This window comes from Plecotus auritus, assembly GCF_963455305.1.
Source record: "Plecotus auritus genome assembly, chromosome: 7".
NCBI classification, from domain to species: domain Eukaryota; kingdom Metazoa; phylum Chordata; class Mammalia; order Chiroptera; family Vespertilionidae; genus Plecotus; species Plecotus auritus.
This window is the reverse complement of record NC_137774.1, coordinates 53,322,032-53,340,590: the sequence shown is the minus strand read 5'-3', so window position 1 is coordinate 53,340,590 and position 18,559 is coordinate 53,322,032. Positions and strand designations below refer to the sequence as shown.

Sequence of the window (18,559 nt, the reverse complement as noted above, 5' to 3'; positions counted from 1 at the left end):
TGAGTGGGTTGTGTGTGTCCTCCTGTTGTAGTTGAGACTTGGTTGCTGTTTGGAGTGTGACTTTATGTTTTTAAACTTTTAAACTTTCTAATTCAGAGAAGTGTTTTGGGGATGGAGGAGACTGGGATTTTTCCTGTTGAATGTGTGGTCCAAATGTGTGTTAGGTATGATATTTTAGGTCTGTTGAATTTTATTTTACTTTTAAAACATGTTTATATATGGCTCCTGTCAGATGAGACCAGCTCATGTTGTTGAACCATAGAAAGAGCAGAACACATTGAGAATTTTAGAGGTTTCAGTATATCTTTTTACATGGCAAAGCACTTCCACAGACTAATAGACTAATCCTGCAGCCAGACCCAAGCAGTCAGCGCATCTTTACCCTTACCACGCTCGTTTTTTTGCCACTCCCCCCCCCCACCCGACATCTCGGCCTCAGGCATCCCCCTTTATTTGCACATTGAATAAGAGTTGGCTCTTTTCCAGCTGAGTTAGAACACTTGAGAATCTTTATTGGTCTTACTCATCTCCATGGCTCCTAACACTCTGCAGAGGCCCTAGCAGAAAGGAGGGTTTTAGTAAGTTGATGGTGTTCCTTGTATTCCCAGGAAATTTTTGAATTCTCAGCAGAAAGTAGGTTTGACATTTTAAAATCAGTGTAGTTGGCCAAATATTTAAAATTTAAAAAATCATTTGTTATGAACTTCGGAAAAGCTTCTTTCAGACTTTTTTCACATTCCATCTCACAACAAATATAACCCAGATATCCTGGGCCAGTGACTCCCCCTGGGTTGGCACAGGGAACTTGACCACTCACTGTCTCCTTTCAGCCCTTCAGGGGACTGAACAGAGCCCACCATTGCGTTTCCCTCTGTCTCTCACAGCTCGCATCTACTTGTAAATATTCTCACCATCCCTTGCCTCTGCTTATTTTTTAACGCTTGCTCTGTTACTTCAGAAAAATTGGTATTTTCTTCTTCACTCAATTCTTCCCCTAATTTCCAGGTACGTGTTCCAAATTGAACCTAATTATGCATAAGTGTTAGATTAGGGATTATGATAAAATTGTCATAAAAAGTAGTCATAAGTTTTGACTTGAAACTATATCTAATAAAGCAGTAGTGCCAACAACCCCCAAAGTCCTTGAAAATCCCCTTTGTTTTGTCTGGCAAGGAATTCATCTCCTTCCTCTAATTGCTCTTGCTTTTCTTTCTAGCACCAGTAGCCAAATTAAAAAAAAAAAAAAATCTTGGAAGGGTAAATTATCAGCAGTCTAACCTTCTGATTTATCAACAGATAAACAAAGAGCCTATTCATAGTGGTCATAGAACTACTATAAAAATAATGTGTATAGTTTTATTTAGGTCTCTTCTGCTTTCCCTGAATACAGTACATTGTGCCAATATTACATGGAATTATGTGCTTGCAAATGGGACCTAAGATGTGTCAAAACCATCTTTGCAGGTTAACAGAGGGGCCGGTCAGGGGAGGGTCTGCGTGTATGTGTTTTGTTTGCATGTGTGTTTGTATTGCTGTCTTCCTGACATCCTAACCTTTATGACATTCTGCTTTTGTGCATTATGCCTTGGTAGGGTTTTCAATCCGTAATTGTGATTAAGAAAGAAGAATAAAAATCAAGAAATAACAGTAATTGGATCAGTGATTGCATATTAATGTAAACTGTACATTTGACCTTTATAAGAAATTCTGGTATCCAGAGCCTTCTGCTAACCATTTCAGATACAAAATAGTTCTTAAAGTATTACAAACATGGCCATTTTATTTACTGTTTTTTCATTACTCAAACCATCACTATCACTGTCTGTTCTGTCACCAGCCTTGACTCTGGGGTGCCTGGGGCTTCTGATGGCTGTGGTCAGTCCACACTGGGGTCATATGCTTGTCCGATTCTGGACTTCTTTCTCTATCACCTGCTGCCTCTAATCTGTTCCCCTGAGCCTAGAAAGCAGTAACTAAAGCTGCCAGAATTGTGTGTAAGCCAGAAGTGCTTCTTCTAATAATAAAGGAGTGTGAAGTTTTTACTAGTAGCGTCTCTGGAGACCTCTTGTTCCTGGTTAGTGACAGTATCTCAGGTAGCTGAGCGGCTGTACACTTGTGCCCTGACGCGTGGCCCCTGCCTTAGCGCTTCCCGGAGATGCTAGTTCTCCGTGTCTGTGAACCACACCACGCTTCTCCTCCTGGCCCTTTGCAGGGATGCTCCCGCCACAGAACTTACAGCTGACTCCTCTATAGCTTGAACATAAGACCGTTTTGTCCACAGTGTCCCATTGATTGGGGGTCAGTTTACGCCTGTTACTTTTACTCTTAAAAGTGCTGCCCTTGCCCTGCTGGCCTGGCTCAGTGGTTGGGCATCAACCTATGAACCAGGAGAGGGCACATGGCCGGGTTGCAGGCTCAATCCGCAGTGTGGGGTGTGCTGGAGGCAGCTGATCAATGATTTTCTCTCATCATTGATGTTTCTATCTCTTTCTCCCTCTCCCTTCCTCTCTGAAATAATAAAAAAAAAGTGCTGCCCTTTGAAAGATAAATTATACCTTCATCCCACTATTCCTTTCAGACCTCCTCAGCTCAGATGTCACCTCTCCAGGTAGACCTTTTCCCCAGCTGTAGGCTCCTCCTCCTCCCCCGGGGGTAAGATCCTTGGTTTGCTGGGGTGATAAATAACCCCCAGGGCTTGGTTAGACAGAGCCAGGGTTGATGAGAAGTAGAGAAATTCAGGTTTCTTTTGGCATGAGGGGGCAATGAGGGGGCCAGACTGAGGGATGTGTGAGGGGAAGGCGAGATGGGGAGAGGAGAGAGGGAATGTGGGAAAGTGCGGTGGGCTTGGACTCATAGGAAGGCTTCTGAATGTTACTGTGTACATCGCCCCTTGAGGAATTTTAATCTCTGCCCCCACAGGCTGCACTGTAAGAGTCAGATGTGAGTGTTTTAGAAATGAGAGTGTGTGTAATGAAGGGGACCAAGTACATAGAGAGATTCTGGTGAGGCTTAATTATAAGTAGAGTAAATGAAACAAACACATTCTGTTTTCCCTCCGTGACAGTTGGAATATTAGACAAAACTGGGTCCAGAGGCAGACATTCGAGGTTCATTTCTCCTTTTTTGACCTTGATGGGTCTTCATGATGGCAAAGGACTTGAGCTGTATCTATGACGTCCCGTCCATCTTTCAGAGTATAGGATTCTGTCATATGCTCTGGAGGGGCAAGGCGAGAAAGCATTTTGAATTTGTACAGAGGACGGTCTTTTTCCCCCTTTGTAGGCCAGAAAGGAAAACTTCCAAATAAGGATGCACGAGCTACTCCAGGAAACAAAGGGAAACAATAACGAAAATGCACAGCTCGCCTTTGCCCTGGCATGAGAAGAATGCAGACTGCGCTGACCTCAGGGTTTCTGTCTTATTTCATATTTAGGTGAAATGGTCAGCAACCATTATTTCCAAAGACGTTTCTCTTCAGGCTTTTAAGGTGTTTGTGTAGCACTGAGGTGATATATTATCCTTGCGAGCGCAGACTGCCGTCCAACTGTGCTTATCCTGTCCCAGGATGAGAAAGGGTTGATGCAGCGGTGAATGAGCACAGCTAAGTGTAAAATGGTGTGCATACTGATCACATCTATATAAAGTGTAGCCCAGAGGACACAAATTGGTAAACTTCGTTTGCTTCTGGTGTCTTAGTGTCTTGAGTAAGCATGTTTGGACGGCCTGAGCTCTCACAAGTCACATTTCCCACCACTCCCTGTAGTTCTTTCCTTTACTTTCATGGACATTTACTTACCTGTCTGGCTCTATAGGCAGTTGAGTTGTGCCCTCTGATTTTAAAAAATAAGACTAATTAAAACTAAGTAAGACTAAATTACAATAAGTATTACTTTAAGATTAGGTGAGATAATTAAGTGAACATGCTACACATGTATTGAGGTTATAACAGACTGTCCCGGTTGCTTCCAGGGAAAGAGGTGCTGATACTGAGCTTAGGGTGCAGAAAGTTGAGGGGTGCTGTGAGAGTGCCTCCGCAGGTGAAGGCAGCAGCGAGGCTGGGAATGGATGCTGTTGCCTCGCAGGGGTCCCGGGGGAGCTTGAGCTCGCTGGCCCTCCACCATTTTCCCAAATTGAGGCCCAGGGTCAGACCTTTGTACCACCGGGAGGCTTCAGGGAGAATCTTTTTTCTTCCTCTTCCCAGCAGTCTTTCATTTCCTTTATGAATTTCGCCCTGAAGAAGGCATTCTGATATCCTTAAAGCAAATAAACATTCACCCAGTATTTTCTTCCTTAAAAAGTTCACTCTCAGGGTGTTGGCTCCATGGCTGACCACAGGTCTGCTTGCACCCGACTGGCTGACTCAGGTCGACTCAGGTCCGCAGCAGGCCTGACTCACTCCCCTCCACTACTCCGCCACCCACAGGGCCTGTTTACCCAGGACCTCATGGCCTTTGTGCTCTGGGCTGGTGGGAGGGGAGGCTAGGTCACTGTGTGCCCTGCAGAGTGGAGGGTGAGCGTTAGAGGCCTTGTGATGATATATGAGAAATATACACTGAGTGGCCAGATTATTATGATCTCTGAATGCATAATAATCTGGCCACTCAGTGTATATCCTATATAATAAAAGGCTAATAAGCAAATTGCCCTCTTGACCAGGAGTTCGACCAGCAGGCAGGCCAGCCAACCGCCCATGTCCCTTCCCCCTGGCCAGGCTGACCGGACCCCACCCATGCACGAATTCATGCACCAGGCCTCTAATACACACACACACACACACACACACACACACACACACACACACACACTGAGTGGCCAGATTATTATGCGTTCAGAGATCATAATAATCTGGCCACTCAGTGTATATTTGGTCCCCAGTTCCTGGCACAGAGCTCATAAAACCCTTGGCATTTGAGTGACAGGGGTAGAGGACAGGGTTTGTTACTCATAGTAAGCCTCTTTCAACCATACTTTGAGTTTATGCCCTTGGAGAATGGAGGGGCTGGTTGCCAGAGGAACCAACCAAATGGTTAGAGAGTTGGAACCCTCCGCCCCATCCCTGGCCTCTGGCGGAAGGGGAGGGGGACTTGGATATTGAGTTTAACCACCTGTGGTCAATGATTTGATCAAGCATGCCTATGTGATGTCACTTTCATAAAAATGATGAACAGTGGGATTTGGAGAGCTTTCAGGTTGCCCAGCACATCAAGAGGCTGGGAGGGTGGCGCATGCGGAGAGAGCATGGACGCGCCATGCTACCCCACACCTTGCCCTGTGCACGCACCCTTTTCCATCTGGCTGTTCCTGAGTTGTTTCCTTAACCCGTAATCTAGTAAGCAAACCGTTTTCTGGGTTCTGTGAGCCGTCACAACAAATGATCAAACCTGAGGCAGAGGTTGTGCGACCCCCCACCCCCACCCCTGGTTTATAGCTGGTTGGTCAGAAGTACACATGACAGCCTGGGACTTGGGACCAGCCCCTGAAGTGGGGGCGTCTGTGGAACTGCTTCCTTCACCTGCTGTGACTCGGGGCAGCCAGAATGGACTGGAGGACACCCAGTTGGTGTCCAGAGAGCTGGGGAATTGGTCAGTGTGGGGGAAACCCACACATTTGGAGTCAGAAGTTGCTGTGAGTACAGTGGAGAAAGTTTCTTTTCTAGGCCTCTTGAAGGTCTTGGTCCTCCCTGCATTCTGCTCAGCGCTGGCGGGAGGCCCTAGCCAGCTGTCAGTGAGGTGCTCCTTCCCACGTGAAGCTTCCGGTGGGATTTGTTCATAAGAGGAGGGGGGGGGGCGCAGCACCTCCGGTCTGGAGCCCGTGGAGAGGAGGGTTGAGCCCCAGGCAGGATCTAGGCATCCCTGGGCCTGCCTCTAAACCATCATCAGATTGTCAGAACTCCTCACCCCTCACCTCTGGTCGGAGAACATCTGCTCTAAGTCAGCCTGGTGCGTGGAATTCAGACATTTGGTAATAAGTCTGAGTGCGAATTCCTCTTCATTAATTTTGCCTGGTAATTGGTGATGACCTTTAAGTCTATAAATCCATTTCGTTACCTCAGGTTAAGTTTCTCCCATTGCTTTCTTCTTACCATCTGGCTTTCTATCAAACTTATATTGGATCCTTCGGTTCTTCCTCCACGTCTTCTAATTAAAACAACAATAACATGGTATCATCACACTATCCTTTTTTCTTAGAATTCTGAGTGAAAGTCCTTAGCTGGTCTTCTAATCCGCTAAGTGGGTATTGCTGGTCATCCGTGTTTTGCATGTGAAAGCCATCTTTGCTGATACCAAGTTTCCCCTTTTAATGTAGATGTTTTCCTTTTAAATCTCATTGAAAATATGGGTGGGGGACTTCCCATCTGTTTAACCCACTGCCTTGTTGAGGGATCTGGGAATCAGGACTGATGTGCTCCTGGGAGTTTAGTGCTGCTGCCAGCCTCTGACACCCCCTCATCCCACCAGCATTCACTACCAGAAGGAACCATGGTCTTTGGACAGATGCTGGGCTTCTCTCATCCTGGTGCAGGGGCCGTCTCTGGGCCTCTACTGGATGGGGTGGGAGGTGTGCTGGATGCACAGGAAGGTAGGCTGCAGGGCAGCATTCCATAGCCTTTAAACTCCTGTCTGCATCATGCCAAGGGATTTGAATCCAGATGTGAATCAAGCTACGCAGAAAACAGGATCACACAGAGCATGGTACATCGAATACAGCATATATTCCCTTAATAAAGCCAGCCTGACTTAAACAATGTTTAGTCCCCTGGGCTCAATGTCCAAATTCCTCGGTGTATAAATTTTTTCTTCTTACATTTAACGCATGGGCCCAGGAGTGGAATTCCTGCACTCCCACGTTTACCAGCTGTTTCTTAATTTCTTGCTTTATTCCTCTCCACTGTAAAGTAGGGATAATAACACTTCCTTAAAGGAGTTCTCAGAACAATGCCTAGAAGGTAATAAGTGTAAAAAAAAAGTTAGTAAATAAATTAACAACAACTGTTAACTACCTTCCTTTTCTTTCTCTTCCTGCCTCTCATGTTCCTACTTCTTTTCAGTCATTTTCAATGAAGTAGTGACCCACAGGTCACCGCCCACTGCCCCAGGTGCTCTTGGTATAGTAGGGAGTATATTGTTTTCCTATTATTGCTGTAACAAGTTACCACAAACTTACTGGCTTAAAATAATACGCATTTATTACCTCACAGTTTCAAAGGTTAAAAGTCAAGGTGTTGGCAGGGCTATGTTCTTTCTTGGGACTCAGGGTGAATCCATTCCTTGTCTTTTCCAATTCTAAAGGCCACCAGCATTTCCTCTCCCTCTGCCTTCAAAGTGACTCTATGCAGCCTCTGGTTCTATCATCATCTCCTTTTTCTTTCTTTTTTTTTTTTTCAGGTTTCATGTATTTCTTCAGAAGGTGACTCAACTATAGAATGAAGCATTTTTAGTATTATGAAATGCAGTGTTTTGAAACCTTTTCCCCTACAATTCTGCTTATTACAATTTTTATAACCCTGAAGGGATTCTCTTATCTGAAGTGTTTCAAGCGCGCAGGTATTTTGTATGACGTCTGATGTGATCGGTAAAGAAGGCTGCAGTGAAGCAGGTTGCAGTAACCCTCTTGTGAACAAAACAGCAGAGGCTTTCTTTTCTGTCCAGGCAGCTGTGCAGTCTCGGGTAGAAACTGTCCGTCAGAAAGAAGCTGGTTGTCTCTTCCGGGGTCAGTTAGTATGTGCACCTGGAACCCTGGGCAGACTTCACAGATGGGTAGCATCATAGCCTTCCATGGGCTCCCCTCCATTCCCTAATATACACTAGAGGCCTTTTGCCCCAAGGACAGAGCACTGGGTTGCATTAGAGAGAATGCTGACATAGATTTGTATTTTCCAGGATTCTTTTTTTTTTTTTAAATATATTTTATTGATATTTTACAGAGAGGAAGTGAGAGGGATAGAGAGCTAGAAACATCGATGAGAGAGAGACATCGATCAGCTGCCTCCTGCACACCCCCAACTGGGGATGTGCCCGCAACCAAGGTACATGCCCTTGACCGGAATCGAACCCGGGACCCTTCAGTCCACAGCCCGACGCTCTATCCGCTGAGCCAAACCGGTTTCGGCTTTCCAGGATTCTTTAAAGCACATTCTGAGCTCCATGGCTTCCCACGGAGTGGCCAGAATAGACATCCTTTGGGGTCCACAGGAAAAGACTGGCAGTTAGGAGTTGGGGAAGCTCCTCCGTTACGTGAGTGCATTCTGTAGTTAGTTTTCTGATGATCTGCATTGGCATTACATAAAGCCACCACCTTTAATTCGCAGCCACCAGGGCTGGTTTCTGGAGCAGTGACAACAAAGCCACGTACTGAGGCAGCCCGATCGATGACCAGATTTTTATATAAAATCCTGTTCAAGTCACATTAAACCAGACAGCTGACACAGTGCAGGGTGTGTCCCGGGTCCTGCCTTGGTGTAAGTGGACAGCAGGTTTCATTGTGCAGTTCAGCCAACACTGTTGTGTTCAAGACCTTTCTGCCGACCCCAGAGCACTTGATGCTGGAAATCTGTTCAGTGCTGTTCTTTCCTGTCCAACGGCTGCTTGCTTTTTGTCTGCACCAAAGGGTCGATGGTCTCCAGTGGTGGTGGGGAGAGACAAGAAGCAGTCAGAACCAGAAGACAGGGCCACAGCATTCATGTCTCCCTTTTCTGTCTTTGACCTTCCTGCCATCCTCTTAAAAGATCCTTGTGATTCCTTTGAGCTCACCAGATAATCCAAAATAACCTCCTCAGTTCAAGATCCTTGACTTAATCACACCTGCCAAGTCCCTTTGCTGTGTAACATGTTCCCAGGCCCCAGGGATCTGGACATCTTCAGGGGCCTCAGGGGCATTATTCAGTCTCCTACAGGGAGGTAGAGCCGAGATACACTTTATGGCAGCACACTCACTCCACAGGGAGGCCCCAAGCAAGAGGTGGGGCACTACGCCCAGGAGGCAGTGTTTTTTTCCTGTGGAATTGGGAAAGGTTACACGGAAGAGGGACATAAAGCCGAGTTTTGAAGGATGCAGGGCCTTTGCTGGGGTGGAAGGGTTTTAGGCAGAAGAAACAAGCACTTGCCAAGAAAAGGAGTGAAAGAATCCAGCAGTTTTAGGGACTACTTAGATCTTGGATGTTGCCAGAATGTTAAGGAGGGTAGTAGCAGAGAAATATGTAGTTTAAAACAGTGTGCTGTGATGGTTTGGAATGTGTTCTGTGAAGAGCAGGGAACTAGTGTAGCTGTTTTGGTGTTTTGTTTTATTTTAATATAAATGTTTTGTCTGATTAGGTTAGTAATACATGTCAGTTTTTAGAAAACTAGAGGCCCAGTGCATGAAATCAGTACACAGGTGGGGTCCCTTGGCCTGGCCAGCGATCAGGGCCGATTGGGGCCTTCCGGCTGCCGGTTGAAACTTCCTTCCTGCTTGGGCTGCCAGCCGGGGCCTGCCAGCCGGGGGTAGGGACTGCAGGAAGTTGGCCGGATGCGGGAGGTTGGCTGTGGGAGCACACTGACCACCAGGGGGCAGCTCCTGCGTTGAGCATCTGCCCCCTGGTGGTCAGTGCGTGTCATAGTGACCAGTCGTTCTGGTCTTTCTGGCATTCTGGTCGCTTAGGCTTTTATATATATAACTAGAGGCCCGGTGCACGAAATTCATGCATGGGGGGTGTGTCCCTTAGCCCAGCCTGCACCCTCTCCAATCTGGGACCCCTCCAGGGATGTCCGACTGCCCGTTTAGGCCCAATCATGGTGGGATCGGGCCTAAACGGGCAGTCGGACATCCCTCTCACAATCCAGGACTGCTGGCTCCCAACTGCTCGCCTGCCTGCCTTCCTGATTGCCCCTAACTGCTTCTGCCTGCCAGCCTGATCACCCCCTAACCACTCCCCTGCTAGCCTGATCCATGCCTAACTGCTCCCCTGCCAGCCTGTTTTCCCCTAACTGCCCTCCCCTGCAGGCCTGGTCACCCCTACCTGCCCTCCCCTGCAGGCCTGGTCACCCCTAATTGTCCTCCCCTGCAGGCCTGGTCCCCCCCCAACTGCTCTCCCCTGCAGGCCTAGGTCCCTCCCAACTGCCTTCCTCTGCAGGCCTGGTCACCCCTAACTACCCTCCCCTGCAGGCCTGGGTCCCCCCACTGCTCTCCCCTGCAGGCCTGGGTCCCTCCCAACTGCCTTTCCCTGCAGGCCTGGTCGCCCCCAACTTCCCTCCTCTGCCGGCTTGGTCACCCCTAACTGCCTTCCCCTGCAGGCTTGATCGCCTCTAACTGCCCTCCCTTGCAGGCCTGATCCCTCCCAACTGCCCTCCCTTGCTGGCCATCTTGTGGTGGCCATCTTGTGTCCACATGGGGGCAGGATCTTTGACCACATGGGGGCAGCCATCTTGTGTGTTGGAATGATGGTCATTTTGCATATTACTCTTTTATTAGATAGGATAGACTAGAGGCCCGATGCACAAAATTTGTGCAAGAGTAGGCCTCCCTTTCCCCAGCTGCCAGCACCGGCTTCCCTCTGGCACCCGGGACCTGGGCTTCCCTCACAGCCCTGGCTTCGTCTAGATGGTCATCTGGTCTAATTAGCATATTACACTTTTATTATTATAGATTAAGAAACTAAAGAAATGTATCTGGGAAGTAAAAATCACTCTGAAATAATAACTCTTGACATTTCCATGTGGTGTGATTATTGAGTGCATGCACACACGTGTACTTTTACACAGTTAAATCCTATGGTATATTCAGATTCTGATCTTGCTTTTTTTATTTGACAGTGTATCATAAGATTTCTTCATGTCATTAAATATTCCCAAATATTCTTAACATGTTCATAATATTCTGTTGTACATATTACCGTACTTTATTTAATCCTTTTATTGTTGGATCCAATATTTTTCTTTATTTTAAATAAATCTAATAAATATCTGTGTTTAAATTCCTGAATATATCCTTAGGCTGAATTTCTAGATAGATACTTACTTGGCTAAAATATAAGATTGTAAATCCCTCAAGGTGTATTTCTGTGTTCTTTCTGGAAGTGTTATAAAATACATGCAGCTGTGTAGGAGAGCTTGGTCTCACTGCAGCCTGCCACATTGTCATGTTCCTAAATAATTGTCCCTAATTGGATAGGCCAAAAGGTATGTCGTTGTTTTCATTTGTATGTCTCCTGAACTGCACATATTTATTGGTCATTTTCTTTGTGATTTGTCTTTTCTCAATGTCCATTGGAGTTTTAATGTTATTGTTTATTTTTTGGTGTAGTAGTACTAGTAGTACAAATTCCTTTCTGTTATATTGTTGCAGATAATTTCTTCAGGGTTGTTTTTTTCTGGTAATATAGATTATTATGTCTTTTTAAAATACAGAAGTCTGAAACTATTATATACAGATTTATTTTTTCCATTAGAAAGGTTTTCCCACCCAAATGTCACATGTTTTGGGGTTTTATATTCCATTTTTTAATGTTTTTAATTTATTTGGAATGTACTTTGGTATATGATGTAAGAAAATGGAATAATTGTTTAGCAATTATTCCACCAGCATTTACTGAGCAAGATTTATTTCCTCACTGATTTTAATTTGTTTTTTATTTTATGTTAGCTATTTACATATTCTTGGATATATTTGCTGTTTTCTATATTCTACTTCATTGATTACATGATTTTAATTGTGGTAGCTATGTAATATTTTAGTATCTGATTAATCAAGTTTTCTTCAGTGTAATTTTTTTTTACAATTTTTTCTTATTTATTCTTTGAGTTACTTTATCTGATTTCCAAAAAAAAATTTCAGTGTGAATTTTGGTGAAATTGCATTACTTTAGGGGAGAATCAGCACATTTCCCAGTATTGAGCCTTCCTTTCTAGGAATATGATACATATTTTCATTCATTATCTTTTATATTCTCTAGTAAAGTTTTAAACTTTTTTCTATAAAGGGAGAAATTGGATGATTGGGAAATGGTGTTAACACTGAGAAAGACAGGCACCAGGAAAGTCAGAAGGAGAATTTGAGAGACAACATAAATAATTCACTTTTAGGAATTTTGAGTTTTAGCCCACAGACATATCTGAGGAGTTCTTCATCTTCTGCTCAGCTCTGTGTGCAGTGGGGACAGTGGTTGTTGGTCAGGGGAGATGTTCTGTATTTTTTCATCGGCTAAAGAGCCATCCTGGTGCCCCGCAGGATGCTTCTCTCCTAGAGAAGGCTTCCATCACAGGAATGTGTCAGTTACAATCCTGGTCATTGCTGCTCTCTCTGGCACTGCCCTCAGTCTTCCTGGAGTCCTTTCTGAGTTTTATCCCCTTAAACTGATCTTTCTCAGGATGATACTTTTCAATATCATAGGATGAGATTGAGCAAAGCTGGCATACTCTTTGTTGTTCTATTACATGTTTATCTTACTGGGTTTGGGGCATCATCTGTCTGCCCCACTTCCTTTGTCTACGAGCCCATTACTCTGTCAGAGTGACCTGTCCTCCACACTTACTCATCTGCCTTCAGGACCCAGCTTCGTGGTGACCCTTTCCCATCCACCTTCTCTGACCCTCTGGGCTGGACCCAGTGTCCTTTGGTGCTCACAAGGCCCCACGTTTACTTAGTTCACTCGTTGATTGCACTGTATTGAAACCACCTCCTGTGCATCTGCTATGTACCTACTATTTCAGCATACCTTGTACCACTGTGCCTGGGACATGTCAGATAGTTAGGAAAGGTTTGTTAAATGCAAATAATCTGAACTACCTTCATGCCAGGACACAAAGATTGAGAGGTTAAACAGGTGGTTGGAAATCTTACAGCTAGAGATTAATGTTTGGGAATCATTCACATGGAGTGGCTATTTGAGCTTTAGACGCAGATGTGAAAAGGGGAGATGAACAAGAAGAGTGGGCAGTAAGCCCCTGCCCTGACCATCTCTGACATACCTTAGGTAAGGAGCCTGGGGTGTAGATGGTGTAGCTCAGCTGCGGTCCCGTCTGTCTGTTGGCCACAGTGAGGACAGAACTGGTTTTCAGCAAGTAAAATTCACAGTGTGGCAGGTCTGGCAGATCCTTTCCCTTTCTGCTGGCAGTCCTTGCAGGGGCCAGGTTCCTACAGATTCCTGGAGCCCAGAGTGGAGAGGAGCTGGCAGTTGGGAGGGAATGCTTCCCCTCTGCTTGTTCTCAAAGCCATGGAAGCAGATGGATATGTTCCGGGCCTAAGTGGAAGAGGTCTCACAGTGCCAGTACGTTCCCTGCTGGGTTTCAGAATGAAAACTTCCATGCCATCCTCTGTGTGATGATCTGCCAGTACCCAGAAGTGTTGATATGTTTGGGTGCCACGGGCCAAACCCATGTTTAGCAAAGAAAGAGTGTGATCCACTTTAAGGGGGATTTCATAACTTGAGATAGAGCGCTTAGGCTGGGCATTCAGAACAAGCACGACCAAATCAAAGAGACTGAAGAAAGCATTCGCCAGAAAAAATTACTCTCACAGTTATTGTTCCTGATTTGAAATTTTTCCTGGATTAAACACAAAGGATAACAACCCTATTGAGAACTGAATTAGTTTTCTGGAAAGAGTATTTTGTAAAACACCAAGATATCAAAATGGTGAGGTGGGACACTAGCATTCCTAGAAGGGGAAAAAGGAACAGATGAAGAAGACATAATCTATAATAATAAAAGTGTAATATGCTAATTAGACTGGACAGTCGAACGACCTTCTGGACATCATTCTGGACGTCCTTCCGGATGAAGCCTCGGTGGCGGGGGCCAAGGCAGAGGCGGTTAGGGGCAATAAGGCAGGTAGGCGAGCAGTTAGGGGTGATCAGGCAGGCAGGCAAGTAGTTAGGGGTGATCAGGCAGGCAGGCAGAGTGGTTAGGGGCGATCAGGCAGGCAGGTGTGTGGTTAGGGGCGATTGGGCAGGCAGGCAGAGTGGTTAGGGGTGATCAGGCAGGCAGGCAGGTGAGTAGTTAGGGGCAATCAGGCAGTCAGAGTGGTTGGGGCTGATCAGGCAGGCAGGCTAGGCTAGTGGTTAGGGGCCCCTAGGGGGATGTCTGACTGCTAGTCAGACCCCCTAGGGGTCCCGGATTGCGAGAGGGTGCAGGCTGGGTGGAGGGACTCCCCCTCCCCCCCACGAATTTTGTGCACTGGGCCTCAAAAGCAAATAAAAGGAGAAAACTCCTAAGCTGAAGAACGTTTTAGACCAGATAAAGGACTCATGGAATTCTGGAAAAAGACATAACTTAATTGCTAGACTGCAGCAATAAAGACAAAAATCTATCAGCTTCTTGACAGGAAGCTTGGTCAGTTTTGAGGTGGATTGGGATGGCATTGGAGTGCTCATGCATAAAAGCTACAGTGGTGTCTGTAGGGACTACTGACTAAAGAGCAATAAGTCTTCTGTACCCAGGCACATCAGCTTGGGTTCTTTTTTTTTTTTTTTATAATATATTTTATTGATTTTTTTTTCACAGAGAGGAAGGGAGAGGAATAGAGAGTTAGAAACATCGATCAGCCGCTCCTGCACACTTCCCACTGGGGATGTGCCCACAACCAAGGTAAATGTCCTTGGCCGGAACCGAACCCGGGACCCTTCAGTCCACAGGCCAACGCTCTATCCACTGAGCCAAACCGGATAGGGCTTTTAAAAAAATATATATTTTATTGATTTTTCACAGAGAGGAAGGGAGAAGAATAGAGAGTTAGAATGGCCTGGGTTCTTACTTGCAGAACACAGAAACTAATTGAAAGGAAAGATCTCACATTCAGGGAAAATCTAGGAAATAGTACAGAATTCAAAATTCTAGACTATTTCAGCAAAACCCAGGATTGGGGGTGTGGGACCAGCATTGAGATGTGAAAGTACTCTAAAATTAATCTTGCCTTCATTGGTAGGGGTTGGGGGAATAGTTATTTGATTTTGATGAAGGTATAGTTAAGGCTGTTAGGAATGATCGGTAACCACAAACAGAATAGAAAAGCATAATATTCCCAAAATAACAATTGAGGATGATAATGAGGAGAAAGCAGGTCAGAAAGGAATAAGGAGAAGCAATATCAAATCAGCAAAAGTGAGGAGAGGACAAAAAATTAAACAAGAGTTAATAAATAGTAAACAAAATGAAGCACAAACATAAAGCCAAATAGCCCCACAATAAATATTCTTAAGCTAAATTCACATATTAGCCGAAACCGGTTTGGCTCAGTGGATAGAGCGTCGGCCTGAGGACTGAAGGGTCCCGGGTTCGATTCCGGTCAGGGGCATGTACCTTGGTTGCGGGCACATCCCCAGTGGGGGGTGTGCAGGAGGCAACTGATCGATGTTTCTCTCTCATCGATGTTTCTAACTCTCTATCCCTCTCTCTTCCTCTCTGTAAAATAGCAATAAAATATATTTAAAAATAAAATAAAATAAAATAAATTCACATATTAAAAAACAAAGATCAGCAATATTAGTATCAGACAAAGCATTAAAGAACAGAGAGAAACATTATATACTGATATAAACTAAAAATATATAACCATCTTTAAAGTTCAGCAATAAAATACATAGAACAAAAACTGAGAATAAAAGAAGAATGTGATTTTTTAAAAAACTATATTATACTCAAAACAGCTTAGGTGGGTTCTGCAGATTCGAATAGATGGCTTAAAAGTAGCTTTAGGAATGATGAAGACAGTGATGTAGAACATGCAGGTGATGAATTTGGATAAAAATTTTCTTGAAAAGTGAGTATGGGATCAATATTTCTAAATGAATAAATTTATTGTATTGTATACATTATATAATGTAATAAGGCATTATATATATTAACATGTAATGTAATAAGTATTTAATTCAAGAACACATTTTCTATGTAAATAGATAATACATATTACACTAAATATATACAGTTGACCCTTGAACAACAAGGATTTGAACTGTGCGTGTCCACTTATACATCAATTTTTTTCAATAAATATAGAGTGGGCTCTCTGTATTGGTGGATTTCGTATTTGCACATTCAACCACCATAGGTAGAAGGAAGTATTTTCAATCCACTACTGGGAATCCACAGATGCAGAGGGCTGACTGTATGCATTGTTCTATACCAGTGGTTCTCAACCTTTCTAATGCCGCGACCCTTTAATACAGTTCCTCATGTTGTGTTGACCCCCAACCATAAAATTATTTTTGTTGCTACTTCATAACTGTAATTTTGCTACTGTTATGAATCGTAATGTAAATATCTGTGTTTTCCGATGGCCTTAGGCGACCCTGCTAGCAGTTCTCAACCTGTGAGTCGCGACCCACAGGTTGAGAACCGCTGCTGTAGAGCCACAACATGAGGAACTGTATTAAAGGGTCGCGGCATTAGAAAGGTTGAGAACCACTGTTCTACACCATCTATATATATTAAAGGCTAATATGCAAAATGTCCCTACCGGAGTTCGACTGGGAGACTGGGAGTTCAATCACTCGCTATGATGTGCGCTGACCACCAGGAGGCGGTGCACAACAAAGGAAGGCCCTGGCCGGCAGCCAGAAGGCCCTGAATGGCCCTGATCGCTGGGCAGGCCTAGGGATCCTACCCGTGCACAAATTTTGTGCACTGGGTCTCTAATCTATAATAATAAAAGCATAATATGCAAATCGACCAAATAGCAGAACAACTGTCTGGATGACCACGCTATGACACCTACTGGTGCCAGGCCAGCCAAGGCAGGTGCAGTGTGGTTGGTCGGGGGCCCAGCCATCGCCCCATGATTGCCCTGCAGAGGGAGGCCCAGGCCACTGGCCAGCAGGGTAATCAATCATTCGGGGCCACACGATCACCCAAAAGAGGGAGGCACAGGCCACCAACTGTTGGGCTGCAGCAAGTGGGAGGGACCTCCCTCTGTGGGGGTGATCCATTGTGGAGCCCTGGCCAGGTGGGTGGGCCTACCTCTTTGAGGCGATGGATCGGGAGGACATAGGCCGGGCTGAGGTACTTCCCCCGCCCCCACCCAAGTGCACGAATTTCGTGCACCGGGCCTCTAGTTTTATATAAGGGACTTGGGCATCCTTGGATTTTGGTATCCATTCATGGTGGGGGCCAGGGTGGAACCAATCTCTCACAGGTACCGAGGGGGACTTAGAAATTATTTGTGGATTTTTTACTGGATGGGGTGTTGGCGCCCCAACCCCTATGTTGTTCAAGGGTCAACTGTATTTATATATTAGAGGCTCAGTGCACGAATTTGTGCACCAGTGGTGTCCCTCGGCCTGGCCTGTGGGATCGGGCCGAAACCAGCTCTTCGACATCCCTGAGGGGTCCCGGATTGTGAGAGGGCACAGGCCAGGCTGAGGGACCCCACTGGTGTAGGATTGGGGCCGGAGAGGGACGCGGAAGGTTGGCCAGCCAGGGAGGGACAATGGGAGAGCTTTAGGACGTGTCTGGCCCATCTCACTCAGTCCTTATCAGCCGGACCCCAGCAGCAAGCTAACTTACCAGTCGGATCATCTGCCCCCTGGTAGTCAGTGCATATCATAGTGACTGGTTGACCGGTCGACTGTCCCCTCTTGGTCAGTGCATATCATAGTGAGCAGTTGAGTGGCCTTAGCATATCATTAGCATATTATGCTTTGATTGGTTGAACAGCCGACCAGTCGACCAGGACACAGCATATTAGGCTTTTATTATCCTATATAATAAAAGGGTAATATGCAAATCAACCAAATGGTGGAACGACCCGTTGCTATGATGTGCACTGACCACCAGGGGGCAGATGCTCAATGCAGGAGCTGCCCCCTGGTGGTCAGTGCACTGGGAGTGCTGCTCAGCCATAAGCTGGGCTGAGGCTGGCGAGCGCCTCCCACTGCTGCAGTGCTAAGGTGCAGGGTGGGGGGAGCGGGCTAAGGCATCAGTCAAATATCCCCTGAGGGCTCCCGGACTGTGAAAGGGCTCAGGCCAGGCTGAGGGACTCCCCCCCCCCCCCCCCCGCACTGCACAAATGTTGTGCAGCGGGCCTCTAGTATAGGGTAAGTATTATATACATTAAGATAAGGATTTGACTGTTTCCAGAATAAAAGCTCACTCAAGTTGATCAAGAAGCTTGTATTTTGTTTTATTTTTTATTTTTGCTCTTTGAGAAAATGGTTATCACTTTATATTCAGGGTCATTATCTGTATTAGAATTAAATTTAGTTGCAAGTGAAAAAAACCCCCAAATAATAATGGCTTAAACAAGACCCATGTTTATTTCTTATGTAAGAGTGTTGGTGGATGGTCTAGGCCAGTGGTCGGCAAACTGCGTCTCACGAGCCACATGCGGCTCTTTGGCCCCTTAAGTGTGGCTCTTCCACAAAATACCACGGCCTGGGTGAGTCTATTTTGAAGAAGTGGCGTTAGAAGAAGTTTAAGTTTAAAAAATTTGGCTCTCAAAAGAAATTTCAATCGTTGTACTGTTGATATTTGGCTCTGTTGACTAATGAGTTTGCCGACCACTGGTCTAGGCTCAGTGGCGTGTGGGCTCAGGCTCCTGGTGATTTCTGGGTCTGCTATGTGAGACCCTGACCTCATGGTCCCAAACCTGGCAT

General features: G+C 45.6%; 1 protein-coding gene across 17 annotated transcripts in view; it reads left to right on the top strand.

The window, feature by feature from the left end:
* The window catches only part of SPECC1 (sperm antigen with calponin homology and coiled-coil domains 1), a 291,359-nt gene that overhangs the window by 125,201 nt on the left and 147,599 nt on the right, over positions 1-18,559 (top strand). The window lies entirely within an intron of this gene.